Consider the following 11,045-nt stretch of genomic DNA (forward strand, 5'->3'; position numbering starts at 1 on the left):
CAGCCTCTCCCGTCTCCTGGAGCCTCTGTCTCATGCTGTTCCTTTCACCTACCTGGAACACACTTCCTTTGCCCTCTATCCGCTGACTCCTCAACGTATGGAATTCAGCTCGGGTCACTTCCTTCAGGAAGTTCCTTTGGCATGCCTGCTGCTCTCCTCCTGCCATCCGGGCCTCTTCCCTCTGCTTATTCTTAGCCTTGCACTAATCACGTTCTGATGAAATTCTTTTTACTGGTTTGTCTTCTTCACCAAACCCTCAGACCTCTCACGGTAAGAACTTCATTTCTGAATGTGCTCCATGACTGAGTGTTAAATTAACAGATGAATTAATAAAGGGCACTCCAGGGCCAGTGGCATTTGCTTTGCAGGTCTAGGGACTGACCGGGATGGCTTGGGGTGTGCCTGGGGGTAGAGGCAGGTCAGGCACGCTGCCAGGATCTTCGAGTCTTTGTGTGGGCAAGCCTCTGATTTCAGGCAACTGAGGCAGATCTTCGGAGGCCCAGGTCTCTGCTGGCTTCTCTTTGCCCTAAAAAATAGATACAGTAACATTTAGTTCTTAGGCAAATTATAGAGTAAATCACAGACTTATGTGGAATGGCGGAGTCACGGACACCGATGTCAAAGGGAGATTTTTTGATTATCTAAAACATTTCCTGGGGTGCCTGGGTGGCTCTGTTGGTTAAGCATCTGCCTTCAGCTCAGGATGTCATCTCGGGGTCTTGGGATCAGGCCCTGCTAGGCGGGGAGCCTACTTCTCCCTTACCCTCTCCCTGCCCCCTGATGGTAGGCTCTCTTTGTCAAATAGACAAAATCTTCAAAAACAACAACAATAACAACAAACTTTTCCTATACCCTGTTAGGCTAATTTTTGAGGCCTGAAAATTAAACAAAAAAAAAAAAAAGAGAGAGAGAGAGATTTGATCACATCCAGACAGGAATTCACAGGAAAAAAATGACTCAAGGCAGTGGTTAGAATTTGGGATTCACACACCATGTTCCTAGGGGAATGGAAGAAGGGAGAAGGCACTTATGGGAAAACAAACGACTTTAAGGAAAGATAAAGGGGCCCTTAGGAGACAGATGAAATGATAGTTTGTGACTTTGTCTGGTTAGGTGTGGTCATTCCATTCTCTACTTAGTCTTTCCTGGTTGCTTCCCAGAAGGGATTTAGGACAATGGAGTTCTTTGGGGAGGCTATGTATTCAAGCTGATACGTCATATTGGGAACTCAAATGCCTTCTTCCTGCCCCAAATAATTTTGGTGCCACAGTAGCATATCCTTGACCTCGTCACTGAAAAGTCCCAGGATTATGGGGTGCCTCGCTGGCTTAGTCAGTAGAGGATGTGACTCTTGATCTCAGGTTGTAAGTTTAAGTCTCACATCAGGCATGGAGCTAGCTGAGAAAGAAAGAAAGGAAGAAAAGAAGGAAGGAAGGAAGGAAAAGAAAAGTCCAGGAGTTAGATACTGAATCAGTTAAAGCTGAATCCAGGGGCTCAACCCATTTTATCAACTCTTAGGTCTCCATCTCTCTCTCATATACATCAGTTAATTAATTAATCTATTCCACTCTCCCTTTCTCCTCCTCAAATTCTCTCCCTCGCATTCCATGCTATCTTCTGTGATGGCTTCATTCTCAAGAAAGCTCCTCCAGGGTGCCTGGGTGGCTCAGTGGGTTGAGCCGCTGCCTTCGGCTCAGGTCATGATCTCAGGGTCCTGGGATCGAGTCCCGCATCAGGCTCCCTGCTGAGCAGAGAGCCTGCTTCCCTCTCTCTCTCTCTGCCTGCCTCTCCATCTACTTGTGATTTCTCTCTGTCAAATAAATAAATAAAATCTTTAAAAAAAAAAAAAAAAAAAGCTCCTCCAGTGGCATGGCCAGATGGTTTCTAGCACCTCCAGATGTGCACCAGACCAATTGTTGGCAATTCCTTTTTTCCCCAAGAGTTTCAGCAAAATACCTTGGATCGGATCTCATTGGATCCAGCAAGCAGAAAAATTAGCTGACGAGCCACTCCAGGCCTGGCACACGTGCCCACCACCGAGCCAGGTGGGTAAAAAGGCCAGGTCAGCCTCACCCAAACTGCATGGACTAAGAGTGGAGGAGGGGTGGTTTCTGGAAGGATGACGAGGGTGCTACTAATAGAAGGAGTGGAGTGGATTCCAGGCAAGGGAAAACCACAGATGTCCTTTATAGAGAGAGAAGTCTACAGTGAGAAAAGCTGAATCATAGTCGTGGAATCACAGACTTGCAGAAGGTTGGAGCTAAAAAGCCCCATAAAAATGGTCTCATGAAGCCCTTTTTGTGACAGCTGCTTGTCTAGTGCCCCAGGGAGTTCCATGCTGTCGCTGGCTGATGCCTGTGTCCTGGCTGGCCTGGTCTTCTCCCTCCCTCCTCACTGCTCTTCTGCTGGAAGATTCTGGGTCACAGCTGCCCACGAGGGCCCTTGTTCATGCTCCTTCCCGGTGAGCTCTGGACTCTGGCCATCTGCCAGCCTGGCAGTCAGCCACGCCGACCATGGACTATACACTCCCTCCTTGACACAGAGGCCCAGTGGGGAAGACATCCGGGGCTCCTCCGAGCGAGAAGCCAGGCAGGAAGCAGGGAGCAGTACAGCCCGAGGCAGAGGCCTGGGTCCCTGCTGGGACCTAGGCTGCTGAGTCTCCCCCCACCTCCCTCCACCAGCCCTAGGAGCCAGGGCCCGCCACTTAAACCACAAACTGGAGCATCCTGTTCAGACGTGTTCAGACACTTCTGGGGCTTGGGGCCATTGTGTTTCTCCCCAGTGAGAGCTGAAAGCCAGAGGAAAAGACAGTTAACCCAAACAAAGCTCTACAGACTGGAAAGGCCGGCCTTCCTCTCCCTCTCCCCCAACCCTCCGCTCAACCTGCAAGGGTTTGGAGGCTCAGCAGAGGCTGAGCCGGATCTCGGGGAGATTTCTCTGGGGCTCCCGCCATCCTTCCTTCCTTCATGGCTTCCTTCCCGCTTCCCTTCCCCCTTCACTTCTCACGTAGAATGTTCCAGCAAAAAGGGTGCTTTAATAACACCAACTCCAGAGATTGCAGACTGGCGGCTCACAGTTCAGAACATGTTGTATTTGGCCCTCCCACTGTTTAAGAAAAATTTGAGCCAACATTTTGAAAATTGGGAGATTTTACATAAAAATTCACAGTCTAGCTTCTTGAGGAAGCTACGACCTGATAACACTGGGCCCGTGGGTCCGCCTGGCCCCCGTTGGCGACGCTGACGGTCAGCTGCTCCTGTGTATGGGGAGGGCCTACGGTCCCCTTTTGTCCTCTCCACCAAGACCAAGTGCCAGTTTCCATTTTCCTTTATGCTTGCCATTTTTGTTTTTATTACTTTAGATCGCCTACATGGCACCATCAGAAACAGGAAATGAAGGGCTGACAGAGTGGCAGTCCTTCTGATTTAAGCAAATCAGAAGAGAAACGTTTCTATCATTAGCCCGGCCCCAGTGGGCATTTGGGTTTGCAACCCCAATCTCATGAACACCTGAATTTTGCCCAAAGACGAATCAGGGCTGAGAAACGTGCGGTCTAGTCTAGTGTCTTGGCCAAGGATGCATACGGAGCCAGTGGAAAGGTATCTGAACCCGTATTTCTTGGATAGAGAGGGCTTTGGGTTCCCTCCATCCACACCTGCCCCTCAGCAGGGATGAGGACGTCCTTGTCCTTTCGGAAGCAGCATCACCTTTGTCTGTGTGCCTCTGGCTTAAAGCGGGAGCGTTTGCTGAGGAGACCAGCCAAAGCAGGATGGGCCTGGGGCCCTGCTGTCAGAAGCCTTCCAGGAAGGAGGGGTGAAGAGGGATGGACCGAGGGCTGTGGTGAAGAAGCTGCCTGGGAGCGGAGAGCCCACTTGTTGTTTTCTGAGGCTGCGGGCTCTGTGCAGTGGTCTCTGGGAGACAGACATCATCTCACAGACAGAAGTTTTTATTGAAGCTTGCCGTTCAAAGAAAGAGCTGCCGGGGGAGGGCGAGAAGGTCTCGCTCGTGGAGATGGCCAAGCAAGACCGAAGCCTACTGTGGGGATGTTGTAGGGAGATAAGAGGTAGAAAGTTTGGGTTGGGATGAAGTTATTTTTTTGGAGGTTCTCTGAGAAGTTTTGGAGGTTTGGGGAACCCCCTAAAATCACAAAGAGCTGTGTGTCTGAGGATAGCATTTATGGCTCTTTTTCAGATTCCCAAAGGCTTGCATGAGTCGACAAATAGGTTATTGTGCAAATGGGCAGGTAGCTGGCCACGAGACGGGACAGTGCAACGTGAGGAGCACAAGTTTGCCCGTGTGTGGCCTGGGGTCTGCGGCTACCCCCCCCCCCCCCGCCCCATTATTGGCCATCAGCAGCATCCTGCCAGCAGCCCCCTCAGCTGACCTCTCTCTGCCTCTGTTTCTGCATTTGTAAGACAAGGAAAATAATGGCACTTACTTTGTAGTCTTATTGTAAAGGTTAAGTGAACTTACAACAGTAGTTGACACAGGATTAACTATTATTGTTGCTAATACTACCTTCAACTCTGAGCTTCTACTGTAAACAGATTCATGCCCCTTGAATATGTGCAAACCTGGCAAGGCTTAGTATGGTCTTGCGTTTTTGCAGGAGGTGAAGCTATGATCCTGAGGCAGGACTCTTTTTTTTTTTTTAAGATTTTATTTATTGATTTGAGAGAGAGAGCACAGAGGGAGAGTGAAAGGGAGAAGCCGACTCCCTGCTGAGCAGAGAGCCTGATGTGGGGCTTGATCCCAGGACCCTGAGAAAGGTTTTTTTTTTTTTTAAGATTTTATTTATTTATTTGACAGAGAGAGATCACAAGTAGGCAGAGAGGCAGGCAGAGATAGAGAGAGGAGGAAGCAGACTCCCCGCCGAGCAGAGAGCCCGATGCAGGACTCGATCCCAGGACCCTGAGATCATGACCTGAGCCGAAGGCAGCGGCTTAACCCACTGACCCACCCAGGCGCCCAGTTTTGTTTTTGTTTTTGTTTTTTTAAGAGATCTTATTTATTTGACAGAGAGAGAGAGAAAGAGAGGGTACACAAGCAGGGGGAGTGGGAAAGGGAGAAGCAGGCTTCCTGCTGAGCAGGGAGCCCGATGCAGGGTACAATCCCAGAACCCTGGGATGATGACCTGAGCCAAAGGCAGACACTTAACCAACTGCACCACTCAGGTGCCTCTATTTGTTTATTATTTTTTAAAGTGATCTTTTTACCACACGTGGGGCTCGACTATGACCCTGTCATGTGCTCCACCAACTGAGCCAGCCAGATCTCCCTGTTCAGAACTTTCTTAACATGACCTGAGTTCACACTAAGTTAAAGTTAGGTAAACTTCTTATGGTCTTAGTTTCTACAGCTATAAAATGGGAGTCAGGACAGCTCCGACTTCCTAGGGTTGCTTTAAAGATTCATAATTCATTCGAAGCATTCAACCCGTGTCTTGCACCTATGAGAAAGCACTCAACAGATGACAGGCCCTCCTTCTGGGTGAGGTGTTCTTTGTCAAGCTCCTATAGCCACAGGGGCCCGGTGTGCTGCACTGTACATACGAGTCCAGGCGTCACCCTGTAGGTTCCTGAAATTTCCTGTTTACTTATACAGGCTCCCCTCGTAGACCTAAGGCTCTTGGGGACAAGAAACAGCGGCCACCGCAGGAAGTGGAAAGAGAGCGAACCAAGAGCAGTGGGTTCCAGGCCAGGCTCTGGCATGAACTGGCACTCTCTCTGCTTTATCTCAACATCTCATTTGTAAGAAAGTGTAGCTAAGAATTATTCAGCCATTCTCTTGTGCTGATCACTGCTTACAATGATTAAAGGAGACAATTTAGGTGATACAAACACATTTATTTAACACTTCATGAAGCAGGCAGTCTCTGTTCGCAAGGGCCCAGAGAATGGCAAAATGGGGCAGAAGGCAGGAAGCTTTTGCAGGGTAGAGAAGATGTGACAAGGAAGAGAAAAGTAGAAAATACTTAAGGAACAGGAAATGAGTGTAGAGCCCAGAGCTCCCTTGGCTTTCGGGGATTGGCTGCCCGGATAGACTGCATTTCGGGTCTGGCAAAGCATTTACACCAACACAAAAGCAGCCGCAATTTCCTCTCGCTGACTTGGCCCCCCCACGCAGGAGTGGCTCCATGCTGGGCCTAGAAGCTGATTTCGACAGCACATTGTGCCGACCTTCACGTGACTGATCTCCCTGAACCACAGAATAACTTTGTAAAGTACCTAGTAGTATTCTCCGTCTATTGTGCAGATGGGGAAACTGAGGCTCAGAGGTTGACTCCAGAGCACACAGGAGATAAGGGTTGGGACTAGTTTTGGACCCAGAGCCTATGTATTTCACTGTTTAACACAATGATTTCTAAAACCTCAATACGCCAACCCCATATGCAGCTCAGAGTCACATCCTAGAAACGCCAATCTGACCCTGAGCCGTTTCATTCTCCCCACTCTAGCTTATCCACCTGACATCTCTCTTCTTCCTGCTTCTACCCTCAGTACTTCTGGGTTGCCTGGATACTGGGTTCCAGCAAAAGAGCTCCTGGTACCAAAAGCCCTCATTCTATTTTCTCTTCTTTTCTCGGCCCTGGAGATACGAACTACTCTTGGTCCACACAGCTAAATATATCTCCCTTAGGCTGATGGCTTCTCAAAAGCTACTGAAATAATTCACCTAAAGTGCCCATTTGTTGTGTGCTGATTTGAATAAATAAAGCTTGATCTCATCCCAGAGTGACTCTAGAGTGCCCTTTATTTCACAAATGTTTATTAAATGCCCTATGTGCTGGATACGGCCCTAGCCGTGAGGCCAGAGTGAATGATTTTCTCTCTAGCAGAGGGAGGAGGAAGAATGAAACCAACAAGTACCTCCATAAGCAATTTCAGGTAAGGGTAAACACCGTGGAAGTGAGATCTGCAGTGAGTAGGCATGGGGAGGGCTCTGTGAGGCAGTGTGGCTGCCCGCGGGTTTACACTCCAGCATGGCCAGCATTCCTCAGAAGACCTCCAGGAGGAAAGTATTACAACCTTTATTTTACCGAGGATGAATGAGGCTTCCAGAACTTAAACCTTTGCCCGTGTTGCAAAGCTCAGAAGTAGCCAACTGGGATTCGAACCACCTCCCTTATGCTCCAAGTCCCATCACTTCCCTGGTGTTGTGTTCACATTGCTCTAAAATGAGTGGGTTAGATGGGGCACCTGGGTGGCTCAGTGCGTTAAAACCTCTGCCTTCAGCTCAGGTCATGATCCCAGGATCCTGGGATCGAGCCCCGTATCTGCCCACTTGTGATCTCTGTCAAATAAATAAATAAAATCTTAAAAAAAAAAAAAAAGAAAGACTGGGTTAGAGTAAGATGACTTCTAAAGGTCTTTCTTCTGAAGTCATATATATGGTTGTGGGGGTTGGGTGCACCTGGGTGGCTCAGTTGGTTAAGTGTCTGACTCTTGATTTCAGCTCAGGTCTTGATCTCAGGGTTCTGAGTTCAAACCCCATGCTGGGCATAGAGCTTACTTAAAAGTAAATAAATAAAGTGAAATAAAATAAAATATACAAAGGAGATCTGGTGGCAACTCATGCCCTAAGAGCAGGTGCTCTGGCTACTCTGTCTATGTGCGAGGAGTGAAACACGCTTTGTGGCAAGAAGGCTGGGATGTCCAGGCTTACTTATGTTCTCTCTGTGCACTGGGGTTTTGGAGAAAACATATCAGTGATTTAGCAGCTGCTGGAACAGGTCAGCAGTCAAGTTACCAGGGCAAATGCCTTCTACCCAGAAATTCCTGCCTTGTGAACACAAGTCTCGGACAGTCTCGGAAGGGCTCAGCTAGGCAGGCCACCAGAGCTCACGCTAAGGGTGTAGAACCTCTTTCTAGAGCTTTACAATATTGTGATTTCAAGCTCACAGGAGCTGTAGTTTTGGCCTCCCCAACCTTCCCCATCCAACTCTATGGCAAAATCTCATTCCAGTGTCAGCTCGGCTGTGAAACGGTCCCTGTGCAGACCACAGGCAGGGTTGGCCAGTTTGCTTGCTCCCAATTCCCTAGCTCTGCTTCCTCCCTTTTTAAGAATACTTAAAGGGAAAAAGTGATGATAACGAATATCTATTATGCCCTTTCCTAAGAGGCCTTGTGATCTCATTTAATTTTTCTTTGTTGTGGTGGTGGTAGAATATATATAACATAAAAATTTACCATTGTAGCTATTTTTCTTTTTACTGCTGAAAAAAATTTTTTTTAACTTTTATTCAGGAATAATTAATGTACGGTGTTATACTAGTTTCAGGTATACAGTATAATGATTCAATAATTCTATAAATTACTCAGTGCTCATCATGATAAGTGTACTCTTCATCTCACTGCCCCCCCCACTTCCCCTCTGGAAACCACGAGTTTGTTCTCTATAGTTAAAAGTCTGATTTTTTTTTTTTTTTTTTTTTGCTTGTATCCTTTTTTGTTTGGTTGGGGTTTTTTTTTTTTTTTCTCCCTTTTTCCATTTTCTTGTGTTGTTTTGTTTTAGAGAGAGTGTGTGCGAGTGGGATCGGGAGGGGCAGAGGGCAAGGGAGAGAGAGAATCTTAAGCAGGCTCCACGCCCTGCACAGAGCCCATTGTGGGGCTCAATCTCACAACCCTGAGATCATGATCTGAGCCAAATTCAAGAGTCAGACAGTTAACTGACTGAGCCAGCCAGGTGCCCATTTGTTCATTTGTTTTTTCCCTAAATTCCACATATGAGTGAAATCATAAGGGATTTGTCTTTCTTTGACCGACTTATTTCACTTAGCATTACCCTCTAGATCCATCCACGTTGTTACAAATGGCAAGATCTCATTCTGTTTTGTGACTGAGTAATATTCCATCACACACACACACACACACACACACACAAACACAAACATTCCAATATATATGTATACATATGTATACCACATTTTCTTTATCCATTCATCTACAGATGGACATTTGGGTTGCTTCCATATCTTGGCTATTATAAATAATGTTGCAGTAAACATAGGTGTGCATATTTCTTTTTGAATTAGTGTTTCCATTTTCTTTGGGCAAATACACAGCAGTGGAATTACTGGATCATATAGTAATTCTATTTTTAGTTTTTGAGGAACCTTCATCCTGTATTTACGGTGGCTGTGCCAATTTGCATTCCCACCAACAGTGCACACAAATTCCTTTTTCTCCACATCCTTGCCAACACTTGTTACTTCTTGTGTTTTAGTTTTAGCCCTTCTGACAGGTGTGAAGTGATATCTCATTGTGGTTTTGATTTGCATTTCCCTAATGATGAGTGATGTTGAGCATCTTTTCATGTATCTGTTGGACGTCTGTATGTCTCCTTTGAAAAAAATGTCTACTCATGTCCTCTGCCCATTTTTTTTAAGTACACATATTTTTTAAAGATTTTATTTATTTATTTGACAGAGAGAGATCACAAATAGGCAGAGAGGCAGGCAGAGAGAGAGGAAGGGAAGCAGGCTTCCTGTTGAGCAGAGAGCCCGATGCCGGACTCAATTCCAGGACCCCGAGATCATGACCTGAGCCGAAAGCAGAAGCTTAACCCACTGAGCCACCCAGGCGCCCGCTCTGCCCATTTTTAATTGGATTATCTAGTTTTTAGTGTTGAGGTATATAAGAGTTCTTTATTTTGGATATTAGCCCTTATCAGATACATCATCTACAAATATTTTTTTTTTCCATTCAGCAGATTGTCTTCCATTTTAACTATTTTTTTTAAGTGTCCAATTCAGTAGCATTAGGTACATTCACAGCCAGCCCCTGGTAAATATCATTCTACAGTCTGTCTCTGAATTGGCCTGTTCTGGGCAGCTCATGGAAGTAGAACAAAAAATATTGTCCTTTTGTGTCTGGCTTATTTTACTTGGCATGATGTTCTCAAGTTTCATTAATGTCATAGCACGTACAAAAACATCATCCCTTTACAAGATTGAATAATATTCTGTCATATGTATATGTTACATTTTGTGTATCCATTCATTGGTTAGTAGACATTTGGAACGCTTCCACCTCTTTGCTCCTGTGAATCATGCTGCTATGACATGAGTGTCCAAACAGCTGTTCGGTTCTGTGCCTTCGATTCGTTTGGGTATATACCCAGAAATAGAATTACTGGAAGATAGCAGTATCATCTGCATTTTACAGATGGGCAAACCAAGGCTCAAAATAATCAGTTTTCCCAAGGCCAGGAAGTGGGTGAAAAGCAATGTTATCCTTGCTTTCTTGGAGCTTTCTGGGAGCTTTTTCCCCAATCTAGTAGGGAGAGAAGAAAGACATTAAGCAGCTAATCACACAAAATGTTACTCAGTCACAACTGTGACAAGTGCTGGGTCTTCTCTTGTACTACCACAGTTGGTCACCAAGCCCCTCATCTCTCCACAGCTCTCAGGTCCCCCTTCTTTGCTGCTCTCTGTGGCTGCTAAAATCAACAGGCTCCCCAGCAGTCACCCAGCTTCCATGCACCTCCAGCCCATTTTCCTACCCAGCAGCTAGATGCCTTGCTAACGCGCCAGGCTAAGCTTGCCATTGAATCCGTTAAGATCCTTCAGTGTCTTCCTGAGGTCCTCCAAAAGGGCTTGTCATTCCTATGTGTTCCTGCTTACCTTCCCCTCTCTGTGACAGTAGGACTGAAGGTCAGGATGCACAGATCTCCAATGCAGCTCCAACCCAAGGCTTCTCCACTTTGAAACTACAGACATTTGTGGTAGGAGCATTCTTTATGTAGAGGCCTGTCCCGTCCCTTGTAGGATGTTGAGCAGCATCCCTGGTCTCTCCTCACTAGATGCCTGTAGCACCTTCTTCCCCCAACTGTGACAAGCAAAAATGTCTCCAGACATTGCCAAAGGTCCCCTAGGACACAAGATCACCATACACCTATCCACTGTGGTTGTAGAAGCTTTCACCCACCTAGCAAACTCATACACACTCTTCAAGTGTCTCTCCTGGATGCTCCCATCCAGCTGTATCTTGTGTTTGCCCTGCCTCTTCCCCACTGCCAGACTCTGAACATCCTGAGAGCAAGGA

General features: G+C 46.7%; 1 long non-coding RNA gene across 1 annotated transcript; it reads left to right on the forward strand.

Annotated features, from left to right (window-relative positions):
* Positions 1-200: 200 nt before the first annotated feature.
* Positions 201-6,717, forward strand: LOC116585634. The gene is made up of 3 exons (XR_004283736.1): positions 201-270; positions 1,857-2,045; positions 5,605-6,717. It is a non-coding gene; the product is annotated as an uncharacterized LOC116585634 (long non-coding RNA).
* The last annotated feature ends 4,328 nt before the right edge of the window (positions 6,718-11,045 follow it).

This window comes from Mustela erminea, chromosome 3, assembly GCF_009829155.1.
Source record: "Mustela erminea isolate mMusErm1 chromosome 3, mMusErm1.Pri, whole genome shotgun sequence".
NCBI lineage: Eukaryota > Metazoa > Chordata > Mammalia > Carnivora > Mustelidae > Mustela > Mustela erminea.